Source organism: Pinus tabuliformis, chromosome 9 (genome assembly GCF_031772625.1).
Source record: "Pinus tabuliformis cultivar Carrire ecotype Pingquan chromosome 9, CPIR1, whole genome shotgun sequence".
Classification (NCBI taxonomy): Eukaryota; Viridiplantae; Streptophyta; class Pinopsida; order Pinales; family Pinaceae; genus Pinus; species Pinus tabuliformis.
Window position 1 is genome coordinate 931,574,053 of NC_142307.1, and position 22,422 is coordinate 931,596,474.

Below are 22,422 nucleotides of genomic sequence, written 5' to 3' on the forward strand. Positions count from 1 at the left end.
TCATACTTTTCTTTTCAAGGTAGATTTGTTTTTGCCTTATGAACAAAATATCACTTATCCATAGTTTTTATAAAACTATTACTCATTATTTCTAAAACTCATAAAATATACCAACTTGGAAATATAATTTATTTAGATAGAAGAATATAAATTCTTCTAAATAAAAGAATTAAGAATTAATTCTTGTAATATTCTTATAATTAAGAATTACAAGAATATTCTTCATGTAATATCAATATAAGAATTAATAATATTTAATTATTCAACAACCCTCATTTTACGAGAGCTTACGCTAGGGATGTTACATATATAACCTTCACTCCTTCTCCTCCACCTCTTTAACTCCTCTAGTGAACTCTTTGGTCTCCTTCATCCTCGAGCGTAGAGGGGGCTTAGGGAGCTCTGTAGAATCAGACCCTAAGGGTTAAGGTCAAGGAAGTAGGTCTTACTTATCAATCACGATGAAACAAGATTCCTTTAAAATTCATCGAGGGAAATAAAAAGTCTAGTTTAGGGGCCCTTAGAGCAAATTCCCTACAAAGGGATTTGAATGAAAATTATCTCTCAATATTTGGGGTCTAACCAACCCGACAAGGCCTTAAAAAGCCTCATCACCCAACTTTCCCCTCATATACTTTTCATCGAGGAAACAATGATAGATTGGCCAAAAGTAGCTTCAATTCTAGCCTCCCTTCTTCCAACTTAGTCCTTCCATCACACTGATGTTTTTTGCCGTTATGGTGGCCTGATTACTTGTTGGAATGAAAGTATGTTCTTCTGCACGTTAGCTTGGTATTCATGGTCATGTCTGGTAACTTCCTTCAAGTGAAGAGACAAATATCTCTCTTTTACAATATTGAATATTTATGGACCATACACTGAAAGGAAATCCTTTTGGCAAAAGATTTTCAACCTTCCATGTTTCTTATATGATAGAATCATTCTAGGTGGAGATTTAAACTTCACTTTGGGTCATTTAGATATCTCGGGGTTTAATGTCCCTTTCCAATCTATAGGAGCATGAGAGGTTGGAGTCATCTGGATCCCATGGGCTATTGACCAAAAAAGAGGGATCAACAAAATAAAATAATAATTAATTAAATAAAGTAGGTAAAAACTCACCTTAGAAAAATATAGTGACCCATGGTTTTTTCTTACCACCCATGGTTTTTGAGAGGAGGAAAATATTATAAAAAGAGAGAAAGAGACTCAAAAGGGGTGTGAATAAATTATTTGTGGATTCATAAGGAGCTCGAGCAACTTACTAAGTGAAGGGGAAACCATCATTATTTCCTAATTTCGTTGTTGGAATATACACCCGAGCTTATGGTGGTTGGTTTCAGTGGTTTTTGTAACAACCCCTAGTTGATTTTCCATGTAATGAAAATAAAACCAAGGTCATGGGACACGTGTTCCAAGTTGAATGGTGGGAAAACATTATAGTGGGCATCACTTGTGGTTAAATAATGGTTATGGAAATTGATAAAGGAAAAGAGGCAAAAAATGGCATTTAATTATGAAAATAAAGGAAAATAAGAGAAATGGAAGGTGAAGAGACATGAATTTGCATGAAAGGGAAATTAGAGGAAAAATGAAGGAAAATGAAGAAAAATAGGACATCAATAATAAAAAGGCATCAGAGAATCAGTTCACAACTTTTGTCAGTTTCAACTTTTGTTAGTTCAGTTTTGATTCTCTCCTTCCACAGCCTCATTCTCTCATACTCTTGCACACTTAGAGCATTCTTGAAGAATTCTAGCATTCACTTGGATTTGGAGAAAGCAAGCAAGGAAATCAAGGAAGCACAAGGAGACTGTTGGATCAACAATTATAGTGATCTCTTTGTTGTTTTCTGGATGCATGGTATATGCATATGGTTCCTTGGTTATGTTTTGTCACTGGCATGGATATTTTATTGGATTGGCAGTGGTTTCAGCCTTTCCTTGCCATTTCCTAGATATTCATGGCATAGTGGGTTCCCCATTTGGTTTTCTTAATGGTTCTCAAGTTTCCTATGGTTGTGGGTTAGAACAAACTCTCTAGGGCCTTGAAACAATTTGGGTTCCTTGGAGGTTGTGGGTTGAGTTACTAGTCCCTAGAGCCTGTGGGTTGGGACAAATGCTCTGGATCCATGAAGCAACGTTGGTCCCAAGGGGGCTATGGGTTGAGTTACTAGTTCCTAGAGCCATGGGCAGTTTGGGCAAAGACCAAATTGGTTGATGTTAGTGATTTCTAGACCATATAGGTGAGATCATTGTGCTTGAGGGTCGAGGTGGTTTGTCCTTTGGAAGCCTTGGTTGGTTATATTTTGATTCAACCCTTATGATCATACATTCAAACTTGGAATATGGCACGGGGGTGATTGGCTGAAAGAGAGATTTGGTTCAACCCAATCTATGGTCGGGTGGTACGTGGAAGTCCCTGACTTGGTTGACATTTTCATATGTTAAAATGAAAATTTTTCCTATTGTGATCCTTGAGCACTTGTATTGGTTATTATGGTGATCTTATGGTTGATTTGTCATAGTTTCTATTCTAGTTATATGCATGGTTTTATGATGTGCTCTAATTATGGTTCTTGTTCATGATTTGATAAGTTATTGGATGCTTGATTAACACATGGGATAACAAGTGTTATTGTAGCTAGCTTGCGAGGGCTATGAGCCTTATTGGTGATTATCATATGAAGTTCATAAGTTTATGATCAGATATGCATTCATGACCTGTAGATTATATGTTTGTCATGTGTTTAACGAAATGTTTGTCTTGCATTAGGCATGTCTAGGTCACGATCTGGTTCAAGCTTTAATTGTTTAGCATTGTCGTCATCATTGTCATGATTCTAGAAAGTTACAAGAAGTTATGGGCAGTGGTCCAGAAGTTAGCCTGAAAAAGTGGCATAGATCTCACGACCACATGCACTAAACTGAGGAATTTGGGTCATAATTGCATGCAAGCAAGCTTATGGGTGTGGTTGGAGCCTCATAACCACGCGCATAGAGTGTTAAGGGTGTGATTGGTGTGTTAAGTTAGTGAAAAATAGTTCCATCTCAGGGATTGATCACCTGGGGTGGTTTCCATGCTCATGAGTGATCTATAGTCCATGAGGGATGTCAATAAGTTGTCGGTTTGTAGGCCCCACTTCCATCACTAGAACTTGGAGGTCGGGTCTTGTCATAGTAGCACTCAAATTATGTTTACCCTGGAGAGCTTGTACAAGAGGGTAAATGTGGGAGGGGCGGTTACAATTGTAAAGCCACCCTAGCCACCCTAGCTTATCATTTGTGAATTTTACAAGGAGATCAAGTTGTTGGAGGTTCAATTGTATTTTTTCCTAAAGTTTGAATTAGATTTTAATTGTAGGAGGTGAGTTATTGTCTACTTCTCCATAGAAGGAGACATTTATTTGTGAATGAGCCCAAATTGTCATATTCAAAAGACTGAATCAGCAAACCCTTGAGGGCCACACTGATCTTCTCAAAGAGGTTGAATTGCATATCTTTCTGAGGGAAAAATTATTTTGCTTCAAGAAGCTGAATTATTGAAGAATCTCCAGGGTCGATTTGTCAGCCATAGGAGGTTGAATATCCCAAGCAATTTGGAGGACGAGATGTTGAGGTCGATATAGTTTGTAGAGATTGAATCACTTATATCCAAGTGCCGAATTGTTCCATCAGTAGAGGTGCCAAGATATCCAAGTTTTGAAGTCAAAATTATTGGTCTCCAATGAGGGCCAAATTGGCTTAATTAGAGGGTTGGATTTGCATCAATAAGGAGGGTAAAATTGCCATTTGCAAGAAGGACAAAATTTTCTATTGGAGGGCCAATTTTTTTTATTTTTTTTTAAGAAATGGGTAGTTTTATATATTATCAAACTGGAACACGGATCAGAACCCTTACATTCACATTCACAAATAGTTCTTTAGCAATTGCAAACTAAAATTGGTCAAAATGGATTCTGCCTTCGCTTTATCTATATCCTATCTTGCCTATGACTGAGTTTATCATATATAATCTCCAAAACAGGCCATTATATAACACTAATTTACATTACATTGATCAAAAAAAGAGAGAAGATTGAATTAAACTACATTTTTGGAGATTCTCCATTTGCCATGGCATTTTCATTTATCGCCTCTTCATGCATCGGGACCTCATCTTCCGCCATATCCATAGGCTTGCCTGAATTATCCTCGATGGGAGGTGGAGGATCCTATAAGCTAAAGACTTCTTTAAGGACCCCCACAGTCGTCGCTTCCATTGTCACCTCTATCCCCTCCACTTTCACCAAAAGGTTGTCAATTTTTGTGGCCACATTTTCCATAGTGAGTCTTAATCTCTCCACATCATCTTTCATCAACTCGACTTCTCACATTAGCAGCAAGAAATGGGTTCGAGCCTCCTCTAGTAACTACTCTCTGATACGCTCCATCCTAACTAGTTTCTCCTCCAGTGTGACCGCATCCTGCACCTCTACCAACTGCTCTTCAATTACCTCACCCGGGAAAGCCATTCTTGCCTTCAAACGAATCTTAATTAAACTCGATGCAATTCCTTTGCATCTTCTCTCCATTTATAACGATTTCACTTACCTATTTCATAATTTTCCTTCATTGCTACGCATTTAATTGTTGTGCTAATCATTCACCTGATTATTTTGGTTGTATTGTAGACTTTTCATTCTCCAACTTGCAATCTTATCGCATTTATTTCTTCTCAACAGAGTTAAGGAATTAGCATGAGAAATTATATATTTAATTTCTGAGTCATGTTGGGAATATTTACTTGTGCCTTGTGAGATGATAATTGCCAACACAGTTCTCCACCCGGGCAATCCACTTGCCTTCACTTCCACTCCCAAGGACCGCCACTTTCATGCCTCCTCTATTTTCAATAACATGCCAATATTTAATTCTCGCTTAGGCATCGGGTCATTTCCATGCCTTCCCACTTTCCAAGGATTTATGAATCCCATTTTTCTCTGTTGTTTTATTGATCATGGTATGCGTTGACCTCCGAGATAATTCTAGGTTACGTAATTATGCCAGAGCATCTAAAATGTTTTATTGTTTTAAGAGTTTTTGGATGACCAATGTTATGAGCATATTAAGGAAGGTGCTTAAACCTTGTTAATACTAAATATTTAGAAAGGGTTGATTCTTTACCTCTGAATAGTAATTTGATTTAAAAGTGTGTGGAAAGGCAGAGATGTAAGAGGTTATGATTTTCTAAATATTCAAACTGAAGTTTTAGTTAACCATAAGAAAGAATGCAAGTAAACAATGTTTACAGCCCAACAAAATATATTTAATCTTATGAAGATGATTGACAATTTATAAATGTAGAGGAGCTTATAAAGACAAACAGTCCAATAAACCAATCTCTAAAATAGATTATAACTTCAGAGGGGATTTAAGATAGACTGATATTCAGTTTTCTCTTACCCAGTTTTCTTCATAAAAACTTAAATACATGTAGAACAACAAAATGAAGTGAAAACATAAGAAAAACTCACAAAGTGACAAGTTGTTTGAAGCAAATCCAGAATCCTTTCATTAATATGAAGCAATTTCAGTTTGATACAATTCTGCTTTAGAAAACTCATCCAAGGGTTCAACCCTTAATACATCAAATTGCTACTTATTTATACAAAATATTTGGATTTCTATAAACATCTAATTGATTTACAAAAATAGTTCAAAAATCTAGGAATGCTTAAATTATTGATGAATTGGCCCCAAAATGTGTTGTCTTGAAGTCTGTTTGTTGGAGATAAAAAAGAAATACTCGATAGTATCACACTCTAATCCCACCTTTCATCATTGGGTATAGAAAGATTTATTAGCTTTCTATAAACTTCATCTACTTCAATATATTTCTCGAAAGTTGGCTTATTGATGAAAATGTTCTTGGTTTCATGTTTCATAGTTAAATCAAACTCCAAGGCTTCTATGAAAGCTTTACATGTGACATGTCCTTTGATACCTACAAACTTGGATTTATCTGTTGCAATAGTGTAAAGTTTCTCACAGTAATCTTCCAAGTTGATTAATATGTCATTGGGTGCTACTAGCCTTGGCAATCCTCTTTTATTTAGCAAATTAAATTTAGTATGAAATATCTGGACAACATTTTCCAAAGTTTGACACTTAGTCTCCAACTAAGTCATTAAATTCCTTTTCTACAATACCTTCTTGATTTCTAGGATGGTCTTTGTCCTATCTATTCTAACTCTAATCTAGTCTTTGAGTTCAACACTTTGATCATGGATGTAGCCTTAGCCGGTTTTTGTCCCAATGTTGTTCTGACTTGTTCAATGATTGTTTTGCACCTGTCAATTAACTCTTCTTGTTCAAAAATAATCTGAATAGATGGCCAAATCTCAGTTATGGCATGATTTATATCCAGCCAAATACTTTCCTTGGCTTGGGCCAAGGTGTGAGCCATTAGTGACTGATTTTCTAATTGATCAATCTTCTTGGAAAGTTGGTGAGATTTCTGCATCTCTTCCACCAAGAGGGTATCATTTTTTATCTTTTGTGCTTCTAGATTCTTTATTTTTTGTTGGAGCTTATCATTTTCTTGTCTCTGAAGAGACAGTTCTTGCATAGCTCTATTCAAAAAATCTGGTATTGATTTCGAATCCCCTGTTGTCCCTACAATTGTAATTGGTATGGTTGTTACTAGAGCTATAGTCAATTGTGCAGCCTCTTCTTTTTCCTTAAGTAGCTTCTCTATCTGTTCCTCCATCTCCTTTATCTGTATATTTTTCTCAATGATCAATTTGAGCATGTATTCTTTATGCTGCTCACTTTCTTCTATATCTTTTGTTTGTGGATCCTCTGTAGAAGGTAACTTTAGTTGTTTCCTAAGTGCTGCTATGTCTGCATTCTTTTTCTTGAGGATATCCTCCACTGCTTTGACATCACTGGGATCATAACCCAACTTGATCACCAAATCTTCCAATGTTTTGATTTTAGTGTCCTTTGCTAATGAATAAATTTTCTCCAATTTTAATTTTGAGTGGACATTGGTGAGAGATGTCTTTAACTTTGAAAGTGCCATAGCAATATTTGTCATGGTGGAGAAAATAATTTCTCCAGACTGTCTATGCATATCTATTTGATCAATGGGATGTATTTTCTTTGCATCAAATGAGAAGATAGTCTTCTTATAGTCTGAAGGGGTTCTTGGAGATGGTATTTGAGCTTGTAAGAATGCCATTTGCATCCTTCCTTTCTCAATATCAAATGTGGTTAACAACCTATGCTGGGAGGTAGAAGTTTGCTTCCAAAACTGAGCATAGGTGTTGGCTTTGAGTGTTTCATTTTTCTGCTTAATTTGAAAAAACTTACTGAAGATATTGGGATCATCATGTTCACCCAATTCTGTTGACTGTGATTTTTCTGAAGGATTTTGTGAGGCCGAGGAGGATGGGGTATCAAGGAAGAGCTCCTCTAACCCTATGGGAACCTATAAACCAAACATAATAATAGTTTCTTATTCTTCCTCATCCTGAATGGTGACATCTTTAAGATGTGCCCTCTACTTTTTCTGTTGAATGGTGAATTCTTGGGCACTTATTTCTATACATGTTGAAGATGAAGGTTCTTCCCTTTGCCTTTTTCCCTGTTTATCTTGAGGTACTAGAGTGTGGAGGGTGGTTGTAGATAGAATTTGCTCTTCTGCTTCTTGTAGTGTATTTTCCTCCCACTGGTCTTGATTCATGAACTTCTCGATCTCTGGTCTGGGGGTATGATTATAAGGTGTGGTTTTGAGTTCCACCCTTAAATTAGAAATTATGCTGAATGGGTCATATGACTAGGTGAAACTGGGCTGAAAATTGAATTGCTTGAGGATTGAGTCTGCCTCATCTCCTGCTGTTCTGGTATTACATATGAATGGTCCCACTTGGGTCTTGATCTTAAATTGTGATTTTCTTTTACCTGAGACAAAATGGATTTCATCCATATTGATCATCTGCCTTATGTATTCCAGAGAGAAAATCCTCATTGGAACATATTTAGGCAGCTTGTAGGGAGCCAACTCACATCCATATACCCTTATCTCTGTATAATTCTAGTATAGATACTAGTCTCTAGTTTTTGTCTGCTCACTCAGGTGCAAAACCATTTTAATCTCTGAACTGATCCTTGGCTCACTCTGACTGCTAAGAATCCCTGCAACTGTATGAAAAAAATTGTCTATGAAGTCTGCAAATTTAAACTCTGTTGAGTTTTTCCTAACTAATGAAGTCCATTGTATCACTGATTGGTTGATGCCTTGATCATCTTGTTTATGTAAAGTTATTGGAAACTTATCTCCTTGCTGAAAAAGAAACATATAGACTAATACATATGCATATTTAAACATGCCTTCTGTAGTAATCTTCATCATTTTTTCATGCATATTATCAACCAAAAATTGACTAAAATTAAACATGAATGTTGGCTTATGTTCATTAGAGAAAATAGATAGACTTTATTATTTTTTAGGATGATATTTATCCTCTTCTTTCAAGCATTGAATGATTCTTCTAATTTGTTCTCTTCCTTTATTGTGTTAGACATTGTCTTGAAGATAGTAAGCGTATTTCCTTATAAGGTCTCCTTACATGATTCTTTAATCAACTTCTTGAGTTTTCTTAATTTCAATAGATCCTTAAACTGTATTTTTCCTCCTTCACCTTAGCTCCATTCTCCATCTTTTAAAGATGTTGATCCCAGGCTTCTTAATATCTTTTTTTATCTCCCAATTCCATTGTATGAGAAGATGCTTCATTGTCAATAATCCATGCATTATCATTATTAAGTGAACCTGTAAGTGCAGGTAAGAACCCTTGGATTTTGACTTTGTTGAATAAGTAGTAGAATATTTTTTTAATACAACTTCCCACAGTATTGAATCTCATTCTTATCATAGAGGGAGTAATTATTTCCTTCAAGACAACGATGTGATCTTCAATCTTCTTTGACCTTAGCTCGGATACCATGTTGAGAAATCAATGCAAGTAGATTAGGGTTTGATTCCTCTTTCTTGCTAATTACTTGTGAGTTATGTTGGCTTCTTTTACTTCTTTATTATATTATCTTTCATCAAGCAATTACCATGTTATGTGTGCATCGGGATCACAAAAAACACAGGACACAAGATGTAGGCACTATGCCAAGGCGGAATCCCCATCAAGGGGAAAACCCAGTCAAAAAATATCTTCCTTCAATAGTTTTCTTTGAGACTCTTCAACCTAAAGCCTAGAATAGGCTCATCTATCCACTGGTCTGATTGATACCCTAAAAGGCAAGAAAATACAACAATGATTTGTTTGGCTTTATCTGGGAACATAGAAGCTGGATAAGGGGGATTTTTCTTGGGAAGCTGAGAATCTTCTGGAAGGAAAATCTCAAAAATCTGGGCTCTCTAAGGAAATGTGAGCTTATGATACAAATCCATAAGGACGGCTGCAGAAAAGTGGCCGAGGGAGTCATTTTCAGGAATAAGCAACATTGGTTTATGGTTTCAGGTGCAATTGAGACCAGAATGTCTCCATTCTGAGCCACAATGTTTCTTCGTAGTGGATTGTATGTGGCTTGGAACAACATGATAATATTAGGGAAATATTATGTTTTTGGGAACATGAACATAGGTAACAGGGATTCCCAAAGATTAATTTCATCTTGCTGGTCTAGGTAGTTTTGCTTCAACCCGTGGTGTAATTCGAACAAGTCGAATTCACACTTGTTATCGACAATCTTATAATATTGATCTACCAATGGAATATGGTCGAGGTCTAGGGTAGCAGAGGTTTTAGGGTTATCCTCACTCTTTGATTTGCTACTAGAGGATTGGCCCTTTCCCTTTGGTGCCATGTCTGAGTAATTTGAAAAAGGAACATATAACAGAGATCTGACGTGAACATGTACCTAGATAAGAAATGAATATTTGTCAATGGTAGTGGGTTTTGAATTTGTTGAGATTGACAGGTGTTGGAAATAGTAGGGGTTGCGAAAATTGAAAATAGTACCTGTAATTAAAAATAGTAACAACGCAACTAGGAGAGTCACGTGGGATGAGACGAGGTGGATTTTATAAGACTTAGATCAATTAACGTTGTGGTTAGAATCGTTATAGAATGAGATTTAGATGAATTAATGGGCGGCGAGAAATTTGCAACGAATAATGTATAATGGGTAGATGGAAACGGAAATAGGCAGTGAGCAAATGAAAGAATGACAAGTGGAGCGGTGTAATTAGTGGAAGGTAAAGTATGGGAGGTGACGAGGTGACCGTTGGCAGGAGCGGAGGAGTGATAGGAAGATTTCGGAGGGGGAGGGATGGGAGTGATGGTATGTGGTTTTCAACGAGGGGGGTGCGAAGTCGTGAGGAAGCGCCACGTTGTGTGGGGCCCGGGAAAAGAAATACTGCTTTTCGGACCCCCCCGACGTTAACGGGAAATGGGATGAGGGGGTGCGAAGTTGTTTCCCTGTCATTGATCCAAGTGGGGAAAATCATGGCCGTTGAAAGGTGCCTTTGCGATATCACAAGCTGACAAAACATCTCGTCATCTCTCGACCTTATAATACAACTCATTGCTTAATGCTTATTACAAATTTCTAATCATGTTTAAATGACATGATTAGTTCATTATTTAACCAAGATTAATCTATTTAAAACATGTTTAATATATCCTAAGGGAACATTTGATCTAGCAAACCCTCTTTTATTTCCTAAAGTTACTTATAACCCTATTATAGTGCATATAATACAATTTACCAAGTTTAAATGCTTTGGTCACTTTTTCTCTAATCTATCCTATCTACTAATTTCAACCAAGATTAGACAGTTTGGTTGAATTATTTCCTAATCTAAAAACATAAATTTAAATATGTTTGATCATGATTATACTATATGATTCAAACAAGAATTATTTCTAGTGGCACTTGAGCTTGCTCACTTGTACACTTGTTTTTCTTTTCATTTATTTATTTTTTCATCCTTTTATTCTATTTTTTGTTTTTTATTCTTATTTTTTATACCCTCTTTTATAAATATCTAACTTATCAAAACCATTTATGTTACAACACCATTTATGTTACAACAATATGCAAACATAAAATGCATCTCCTTGGTTGAGAACCAAATCGCCTTGATCATAAATGGCTTCAATATTTGCTTTCTCATTTGCAATAGAATTATATTCCCTCTTTATATTGAAGAAATCAATATCATCAAATTCTGAATTTGCTCTCTTATTCTAAGGTCCAGGGGAATCGAGTGTTGTTCATTTTTCTCCTTGTTCTTATAGAACTTTTGAATGTTTAGCATTGAGTCTCCCATGACAATTATCTGACAGATACCTTTGTCTATAGATAACTTCAAACCTAACCATAGATCTAAAGCTTTTGCCTGGTTATTAGTGGAAATACTCAAACCTCATGCATATTTAATCTCTATTTTTTCATCGGGCCAATAAATCACCCCTCCCGCTCCTGCCTCCCACGTTGGAGTGCCAAATTATTAAGAAGTTCAAGGGCAAGCATTTTCAAGGTTTATTCACCAACTTCTATCTCAAGAATTTATGTAAATTTCTTCTGAAGAATCCCATTAATAAAATATAGACAAAAGCAACATCTTTCAATTTTTTTGGTATTTAAACTTGCAAAATTTATTTGTTAGTACTTTATGTTGTGCGAAATTATGCCATTTTATTGTGTCTTTGGGAAAGAAATTTATGATGTATTTCTCTTAAATTTTTTTTTGAGAATTTTAGTAAAATAATATCAAGGGATATTAAAAGGGGCTTGTGACACATCAAAACCCTCTGGATGATCATTTTATGGAAAGTATTGATATTCTTGGTCTAATTGATGTCCGCCCTCCCAAGGTTATCCCTACCTAAACAAATAATAGAACTAGAGAGGTGTATATCTCATAGAGGTTGGATCATTTTCTTATATTCAATTTTTTTTGAATCAAAATTTTCAAATCTATCAATGGAATTCTTATGTAGGGGACTCAAATCATTAGCCCATCATTCTAGATATGGATTATTCACAAAAAAATCCGGTAGGGCCTTTCAAGCTAAACCCCTGCTACTTGACCACCCCCCTCTCTTAGATATTATCAAACATTCATAGGTGCTCTATAATCCCTCCATTAGGGAGCTTCGCCAATCCAATTCCAATGGATACTAAAAAAATCAAAAGAAATTATTTCCAAATGGGTTTGTGATAAAAGAATTCAGGATGAAAAAATCCTTGCAGAAGAAATGAAAATCCAAGATATTATGGACTCCCCAAGCCCTAAAAATTTCTCAAAAGAACAAAAACCTTCCCTAAAATTGTTGGAGGAAAAACGACAATCCCTCCTCCTAGAAAAGGTACGAGAGTGGAGACTGAAAAGAAAATCCCTCTAGCTTTAGGTTAGAGATTGTTGAGTATGTTGTCATTGATGTCAAAGCGGGAGCAGGTGTAGGATGTCAAAGTAGGTGCAAGATGTCATTTATGTCCTCAGTAGGTTAGTATGCTTGGATGAGATGATGCAGTGATGAAACCCTAGATCTAGGGTTTACATTCCTTGGACGATGAACATACCCCAACAATTGTTGGAGATATTGATGATGTATATCATTGAATTTGCCTTTTAGACCCTCACTAGTGGATTATATTCATCATGCCACTTCCAACGGTATGTAGATCCTCACGAGAGGCCTCACGATTAGAAAGATATGTTTAGTCAAAGATGGTGCACCCTGTAATGCCCTCCTCCCACATTTACCCAAGCTAACCGGTCCACCAAGGTAAACATGTAACAAATATTTACCATGATATTATTCAACCTCCCAAGTATAGTTAAGGAAGTGGAACCAACATGAAAATACCAATCTGGCCTTCCACACATGCTACAGAGCCTCCAAGAGCTAAACAACCCTTCTAGGTGACCAACCCCTGAAGCAACTTACCTTTTTCTGAACTAAAGCCCTAATCGCTCCCTTTCCAAGCCCTCCACGCGATTGAGAGCCTCCACTCACTCCCATGAGCCTGCCTGAGTCCGACTGTAGCCTTTTTCTGCTAGTGTTATGCCAACAACTGTGAGATTTAAGGCTATTTTCTAGGGATAGGACCTAGTCATTGCCCAAAACTCCCTGAAACTTCTAAAACTCATAAAAGACATGAATACAATGCTTTTGATAACAAACTTTATCAAGGACTTGACTGGACACCTACTAATCATGACAGGCATTTCGTCAAACATGTCACAAATATGCAATCTACAGGTCATAACAACATATCTGAGCATAGGGGTCTCATACTTATTTGAGAATCACTAAGAAACATTTATGCCTTATCAAAATAGCTACATTATCATCTATTAGGTCATATATTCATTATACATTCATTTATTAATCAAAACACGATGAGAGCCAAACATCATCACTGTAATAAAACTTACTCATAACCACGATGTAACCAACAGAACTAACAAGGACATGTCAGCCTTAAAAACCACATATGAACCAATACATTTACACATAAAATACCAAGGAGAATGAGCTCTTATTAATGAATTCATAATCTGACTAGTTATGGGCCTTCCACGAACCACCCAACCATAGTTTGGGCTGAACCAAATATCTCTTTCAGCCAATTACCATCATGCCATATTCTAAGCATGAATGTGGGATATCATGAATCAAATCCAACAAAACTGAACCAGGGCTTCCAGAGGCTAAACCACCTCAACCCTCAACCAGTGATTCCACCTCAAGGTCGGACATCACTAACCATCACCACATTGGTCTCCACCCAAGTTGTCCAGGGCTCCAGAGCATCTATTCCAACCAAGGCTTCCAAGACTAGTAACTCAACCCACAGTTGTTGTCAGGCTCCAGAGCATTTGTCCATCCAAGGCTCTAAGGCTTGTAACTCAACCCACCAAGGGCTCCAGAGCATTTATCCAACCAAGGCTCCAGGACTAGTAACTCAACAGAAGTTGTTATAGGGCTTCTAGAGCATTTGTCCAACCAAGGCTCCAGGAAATAATAACTCAACTCACAACCAAAGGAATATCAGAACCAACTAGAAAACAAAATTAAAACCCACAACATCATGGCTATCCAAGAAATGGAAAGGCTAGGCAAAACCACTGTCAATCCAGGCAATCCTCCATGCCAATGAAAAATCATAACCAAGTAACCACATGCATATGCCATGCATGCCAAAACTAGTAAGGAAATCATACATGCAACTTGGTACCTACAAGCAAAACTCGTTGTAGTTGTTGATCTTGATGTCCTCTTACGCTTTCCTGCTTTTCATTTTTCTTCTTGCTCCAAATCCCAAGTATGCCACACTCCTGCAAGATTGCTCCAAGAAAACTCTAAGTGTCCAAGAGTATGAGAGAGAGAATAGGGAGAGAGCTCTAAAACTGAACTGACAAAAACCATCAACTGATCCTCAGAAGCCTTTTTATTAATGAAGCCTCTATTTTTTTCATTTTTCAATATTTTCCTTCATTTTACTCCTCACATGCAACCTGTGACCTTTCACATTCCTTTTCTCCTAATTTCCATTATTTTCATAAATAAAATTCCAATTAATGCCACTTTGTCTTTCCAAAGCCTTAGTCATTGCCTTTGCCAGTTTCCATAGCCATTAATTAATCACAAGTGATTCCCATCACTATGTTTTTGCCCAACATTCAACTTGAAATATGTGTCCCATGACCAAGGTCTTATTTTGCCTTTATTAACTTTTTTACATGGATTTTTGACTAGAGCTATACAGAACCCACCCCCTTAGGGGAATATAGTCCTCTGTGTTCAATGACACCTACAACCAGCAAGATCGCTGAAAAACAAAACATACTGCCCATGGAGCTTTATAATTTAGCTCGTTGTAGTATTTACAATGATCATCTTGCTAAGAAGCAAACCAACATGAGAAACATAATAACATGACAATCATAACGACATGACACCCATACCGCTTATTGCAACTTTATAACACAACTCATGGCGGTATTTACATCCATATACGTATATACATATACCAAGACACCACACTAAAACATATATCAAAAGCCATCCACTGAACCAGCGAATAGAGAAGGATACATAGCCTTCATCTGCTTCGCCATCTCCCATATAGCTTCATCGGGCCCAAAGTACTTCCACTGCACTTTAAACTACTCGATTTCTCGGTTCCGGAGCATGAGCATCTTTCTCTGCAAAATTCACGAAGGTTCCGGCTGGAATTATCCTTCTGGCTCCACCTGCAATACAGACCAACCAATCACATGATCATCATCTTTAACATACTTATTAAGAAATGACACATCGAAAACATTATGGAATTTCACTATCGAAGGCAATGCAAGTCGATAGGTTACTACCAATCCATTCAAGAATCTTGAAAGGTCCACAAAACCAAGGTGCCAACTTGGCACATGATCCAATCCTCAAGGATCCCTTATTAGGATTTATGTGCAAGTACACATGTTCCCCAACGTGAAACTCCCTAAGCAACATGTTCCGATCTACATAAATTTTATGTCTATCTTGTGGATCCTTTATATTCTTCTTGATTACCTGCATTTCCTGTTCCATTTCTGCCAACATATTTGATCATATCAATACCCTGTTAACTGGATCACTCCAACTGATGGGAGTATTACAACTCCACCCATAGATCACCTCAAATGCACTCATCCTCAAAGATTCTTGATACCCATTGTTGTAATCAAACTCTACCAGTGGAAGATACTCTTCCCACTTTCATTGTTGATGCATGACACACATTCTCACTATGTCTTCCAAAATCCTGTTGACCCTCTCTGTCTGTCCATCTGTCTACAGATGATAAGTTATGCTGAAGGCCAACTTTGTACCCAAACCTACGAACAACTCCTTCTAGAATCTCAAAGCCAACTTAGCATCCCTATCTGACATAATCTCCTTCGGAACACCATGTAACATCACTACATCTCTAATTAATACTTGTGCTACATCATTAGTTGAATATGTAGACTTCACTGGAATGAAGTGCACTACCTTTGTCAACCTGTCAACCACAACCATAATAGAATCATGTTGTCTTGATGTCCTCGACAAACCTGTGATGAATTCCATGGAAATGACTTCCCATTTTCACTATGGAATCAGAATCGGCTGTAGTAACCCGCCTGGATGCTTACACTTTGCTTTTACGTCTTGACAATCCAAGTATCTAGCCACAAACTCCACCACTTCTCTCTTCAAATTCGGTCAATAGTAGAACTTCTTCATTGTTGTCAATGTCTTCTAATATCCTAGGTGACCTGAATACGACTTAACATGAAATTCCCTCAAGGTAAGATTCTTGAGCTCGTTGTCGTTTGACAAATAGATCATGTCCCTAAATCTGACCTAGCCATTTGTTGTGAGACAGTAATTTACATCCTGGTCACCTGTACCCTGCTATAGCCTGTGCATAAGCTTTATGTACCTATCATCCTGTTGTCTTTCCTGTAAGATCTGATCCTATAAATCTGTACCATAAGAACTTATAGTTGCTATTTGATTTACCTGTATCCACCTACTAAGAGAATATGCAACCTTGTTCTCATTAATGTACCTGATCTCGAAGTTGAACTCATTGATCGTGGCCAACCATCTAACTTGACTGGCATTCAAATTTAGTTGGTCAAATAGATACCTCAATCCACTGTGATCGCTCACCAATACAAACCTCCTTCCTAGAAGATAGTGCCTCCACATCCTCAATGCATGGATGATTGCTACCAACTCAAGATCATGTGTCAGATAATTCTACTCGTGCTCATTCAATTTCCTTGATTCATAGCATACCACCTATCCTTCTTGCATAAGAACTCCACCAATTCCTCTCTTGCAAGCATATGTACATACCACAAATTCTTTGTTTGGGTGTGCACTCTTTAACACTAGAGCATTTGTCAACAATTGCTTCAACTACTCAAAAATTTTTGCACATTCCTCTGTCCATTCAAACTTCTTACCTTTCCTTTACAACGATGTAATCAGATAAGTAATGCGAGAGAAGTTCCTAATGAACCTCCTATAATAACCTGCTAACCCCATAAACGATCTTACCTCATCCACATTTCTATTAGTTTCCCATTCCATGGCAACCCTTATCTTCTCTAGATCCACTCCCATGCATTCCTTGGAAACCACATGCCCCAAGTAATGTACCTCTATCTGAAAGAAACTGCATTTTGTAAGCTTGGCATACAACTGATTCTCTCTTAGTAATCTCAACATTGTTGCTAAGTACTCAACATGTTCTTCCTCATTCTTAGAATATATCAATATATCATCAATGAACACAATAACAAATTTGTCCAGATAAGGACGCAACACACTGCATCAAGCACATAAACATAGTTGGAGCATTAGTCAAACCAAAAGGAACTACAACAAACTCATAATGTTTGTACTTGGTCTAGAAATTAGTTTTGTGAATGTCATCTTCTTTAATGTGTGCCTGATGATATCCTAATCTCAGGTCAATCTTCGACAACACTATTGCTCCGTTCAACTGATCGAACAAGTCATCAATCCTCAGCAATGAATATTTGTTCTGGATGGTCACCTTGTTCAACTGCCTGTAATCGATGCATAACCTAAGAGTACCATCCTTATTCTTTACAAACAACACCGGTGCACCCCAAGGTGATACACTTGGCCTAATGTATCCCTTGTCAAGCATTTCCTTCAGCTGCAACTTCAACTTTACCAACTTCGATGTGCTAATCCTATATGGTGCCTTAGATGTTGGTTCTACCCCTGGTACGAACTCAATAGAAACATCCACTTCCTCGTGAGGTGGAAACTCTAAATATCAGCGGGAATTACATCCTGAAACTACTGTAAGATCGGGTTCCTACTCAATACCTCTGCATCCTCAACTTCCTTACCTTGATCATCGGAAATATGTACTGTAAATAACACACACCCATTCCTGCGACTACGCTTCACCTGCATAGTTGTCACCATTCAAATTGATGTTGCCTTCTTCTTGCCCTGCAAAATTCTATGTTCTCCATTATCATCCAAGAACTCAATAGATTTGTCATAACAGTCCACCTCAGTCCTATGAAGATACAACCAGTCTATTCCCAAAAGCACATTATACGACCCCAATGACAATACATTCAAATGTGCTGATGTAGGCATACCATTCAACTCAAATGCACAAGTTCTTACCCAATGATGAACTTGCTTCTTTATACCTATAACCAACTGCACTAACCAAGATTTTGCATGCACTTCTTTATTCAAACCACATTAGTCAGGATTAACATAACTATAATTAGATCCAGGGTCAATCAAAATAGGAACAACTTGATCACAAAGCTTATCGTCAATCTCAATAATAGATCCCTGGTGATATGCCTTCCTGTTTTCCAACGTTGCATAGATCCGAGGAATACTTTGTCCAGCATCCCCCATTGTCTGCACCCACTGAGCATTGTAGATTTGTGGTCTACCACCCTGATGTTGTGGACAATCCCTCCTGCAACGCTCTCCTCCACAAGTCCAACAACGTAAGGGCTTCCTATCATCACCCTTGTTATGCTCGAACTGAAATCCCTGTCCTCTATTAGATGCATTGAACTTCTTATGCGGTGTTGCATTCTCTTTGTTACTTGTATATTGAGGTCTTGTTTGCTTCTTGTCTCATTTTCCTTTATTCTTATCATTACCTTTTTAGTCCTGCTTAGTCTCAGATCTATGCTTTGATTACTCATAACAATGCTTTAGTTTCTGGATGGCCTCCTCCAATGATATGGGCTCATCAAGTTCAATCTTGTCCTCGAATGCTACCAACAACCCACTGATGAATCTTTGAATCTTGTCCTTCTCCTCCTTGAGGTAAGGCACATATCTCAATAACTCCAAAAATCTACTAGTGTACTCTCCTCATTGGTCATAGATCCCATTTAAGCTCATAGAATTCCCTTGCTATGTCATCATATTATCTCTTCAATAGATACTTCTTCCTGAATAGTCTCTCGAACTCATTCCAAGTCAAATCCTCTTCATGAATGTCTATGACGTTCTTTACATATTCCCACCAAATGTTTTCTCTACCTTTAAGATTGAACGTATTTATTTTGGCCTTCATGTTTGCTGAGTAATCATGCAACTTGAATAACTTATTCATCCCAAGCAACCATGCTTCGACATCCTGTGACTTATTCATTTCCCCATCAAATGTAGGTGGCTTTTCTTTCTTGAACTCATCTATCAAATATCCCCTGTCACTCCTTCTGTAAGGATGATAATGACGATGATCATGATATCTGTCAGAACCATAACTAGAATAGAACCTATGTTAGTCGCCTCTCCTATTCAGAGTGTCTAAAAACCTGCCATCATCCTATCCTCCTGGCCAAGGCTGATCCGAAGTGGTCCATGTCTCTACAATTTTGACAAACTCTAAATAATTGTTGCATTGACTTCTGCTTGTTTGTCTTGTGCCTGCATGATTCTGTCTTTATCTACTTTGCAACTCCTTATTTCTTCCTTCAAGCTTCTCAATGCGTCTGTTATACCAGAAGAGTTCCCAACACCACACTACTCATCTGATCCATAGGGAGAGTCTTGTGAACTTTAGTCTACCATCTTACTAGTCATATTTGTTCTCTTCTGTAGAGATTCCCACTGTAGATCAACAGATTATGCAATAGACTAAAGCAAAATACAAGATCTACTTCTACAACAAACTTTGCGGAAGCTTAATCGAATTGAGCAAGATCAATGAGAACACATATAACTTAGAATGAGAAATCAATCACACATAACACAGAAGAAATAACCCGGGGAAAGCCTCAGCCTAAAACCCCAATCTCTGTATTATCATACAAGTGGAAATATGTTCAGATTACACAAAGAATTAGCTCGCAAGCTATCCTGCTCTCTCTGCAATCAAACAATGCTGCTTATAGACAGTCAAAGGCTTCTCCAAACCTTCTCTTGTGCCCTCCAAGCCTCCTATTTCCTTGCGCAGTTTTCCTTGGGGTCCAGTGTTGCCACCTGTGTGAATTGGCCTCTTCACACACTCACTAACCTCTGATCTAACTGCGCAATCCTGAAGGAGATAATTCCTTATGCATGGATGATTTTCCTATATAGGAAAAATCCTCCAAATGATAGTACATTGTCCCTTCCTCTGATCTCAACTGGGTTTTTGTCTGAACTGACATGCATGAGTTATTTATGAGAGAATATTCAGTTATCTAAAGTGCAGCAGTTACATGCATGCATGCATTAACTAATTGAACTCACAATTAATTCAACAAACTGTTTGAATTAATCTAACTGGACTTGACTCAGTTAACTGATCCAACTAATTACAACTCAATATTACAACTCATCCTTATCTCTTTAATTGATGGACAAATTCCTCAATTAATGGAGAAATTGTTGCATGTCCCACATAGACTTCATGTTTGATTTTCTACAACTAATTAACTCAAGATGAATTAATTAATTATTTTACAAACAACTTCTAAGATCAAATTCAAATTTTTACTTTTGTATTTTAGTTCAGGGACTAACTAAAATAGGAAGGTATCCTGAAATACTATTTATAGCAATGTTATTTTTAGCACTTCCATTTTTCATTCCTTGTTGCTATGTCCAACATTGGTACCCGAATTGCTATTTATAGCAATGCTATTTTTAGCACTTCTATTTTTAGCATTTCTTGTTGCCATTTTCAACACTCCCTCTCAACAAGAAAGGCATTCAACTCGAACCCGATCCTGAACCTTTGGAATGTTCTGCATGCAACACTTCTTCCAAGTGTTGTTGCTCCAGCAACTCTAGAAACAAAAAAATCTCCCAACTGACCTCCCTGTTGGGCTAGAAACATCCTCTGATGCTAAAGCTTCCTCTGTTGCTGACAAGTGCTCCCTCTGTGACCTCTGAGCTGCTGCAACACTCCATGCATCTCGCACCGTTGCACACCTCTCTGTGCCATCCTGCACTGGTGCAACACTCCTGTGCCTCTCGCATTGTTGCAGCCTGCTAGCTCTGCACTGTCTTGGGATTCCTGCACTGTAGCTCTCTCTGCCGCTCCATCCACATCTATCTCTACCCACTTAGCTAGTCCTGCTACTCCTCATCGGGGCTCCCGTAGCAAGGTCTAATCAAAGAGGTTGGGTACCTCAATGATCCTGCCCCTATTCCAGCCTTCTTGGGACTGTCACTCCACATCGCCCCACCTCCGACCTGGAGGTATGGATGCATGTGATCCCTCTGCCCACTTGGCTTGAAATTTCCCCCTACTAGAGGTCTCTGCATGAGTAGATGTCTCTACTCAATCTCCTCTCGGCTTCTCTAGTTGTGGCTGCTCCACAACCTCTTGAAGCTGCTTCACCAATTGTGGCTCCTCCACAATCGTCTGAGACTTCTCCTGTGGTTGCATGCTGAGAGGTAATGTATTCTCCCTCTCAACCACCAAGTCTCCAACAATTGCCTTGCTCCTCAAGGCTTTGCATGCATCTTGAACCTCAAGAGCATACAAGTTCTTAACTCGTGAACTAATCTGCTTCACCTGTCTCGTGGTGATATGTCGAAGGAAAACCTTTCCCTTATTGAAGGCTACATCATAGCCTTTGTCTTCCAGCATTGCGATCGACACCAAATTCTTCCTCAGTCCTGGCACATACTTGACATCGGTCAAGGTAATGCGAGCTCCATGCTCCCTCTGAAAAACAACCGTGCCTACACCTGAGACACTATACTTTTCATCATTATCCATCGCTATGAGTATCTGGAGATCTTTCTCCTCCAAGGTACTGAACAAACTCTTGTCTCTGGTCATGTGGAAAGAAGCTCCACTGTCAAGAAACCAAACACAACCCACCATGGATGAAACCATGCATGCGAAAAGTGTGAAATCCAACTCGAACTGTGAGGCTAGTGCCTCACCTTCTGATCCTTCCAAGGTTTCCTTCTTGGATTTCTTCAGTGGACAATTTGTAGCAAAATGGCCCACCTCGTGACAATGAAAGCATCGGACTTTTGATTTGTCAAACTTCTTCCGACCATGGGAAGAACTAGATTTGGGATGAGAATCCTTCTCCTTCCCTTTCTTTGCCTTACTCGCTAAGGCGCAGTTTTCTTCATCCTCCTTGGATGAAGAACCATCTCTAGTGCTTCTTCTGATCTCCTCCTGCATCATATCTGACCAAAGTCATTCCCAATCTGGCAATTTCTCTCTTCCATTAACCGAGTCTTGGTAGCTATGCCAGCTCTTAGGAAGACCGAGGAGTGCAAGACTCACCATGTCATCATCGGCTGTCATGATCCCTACACTTCCAAGCTCATGCCTATAGGTGGTGAGCTTGCTCAGATATGTAGAGATCGTGTCACCCTTTTCACACTTGATTTTC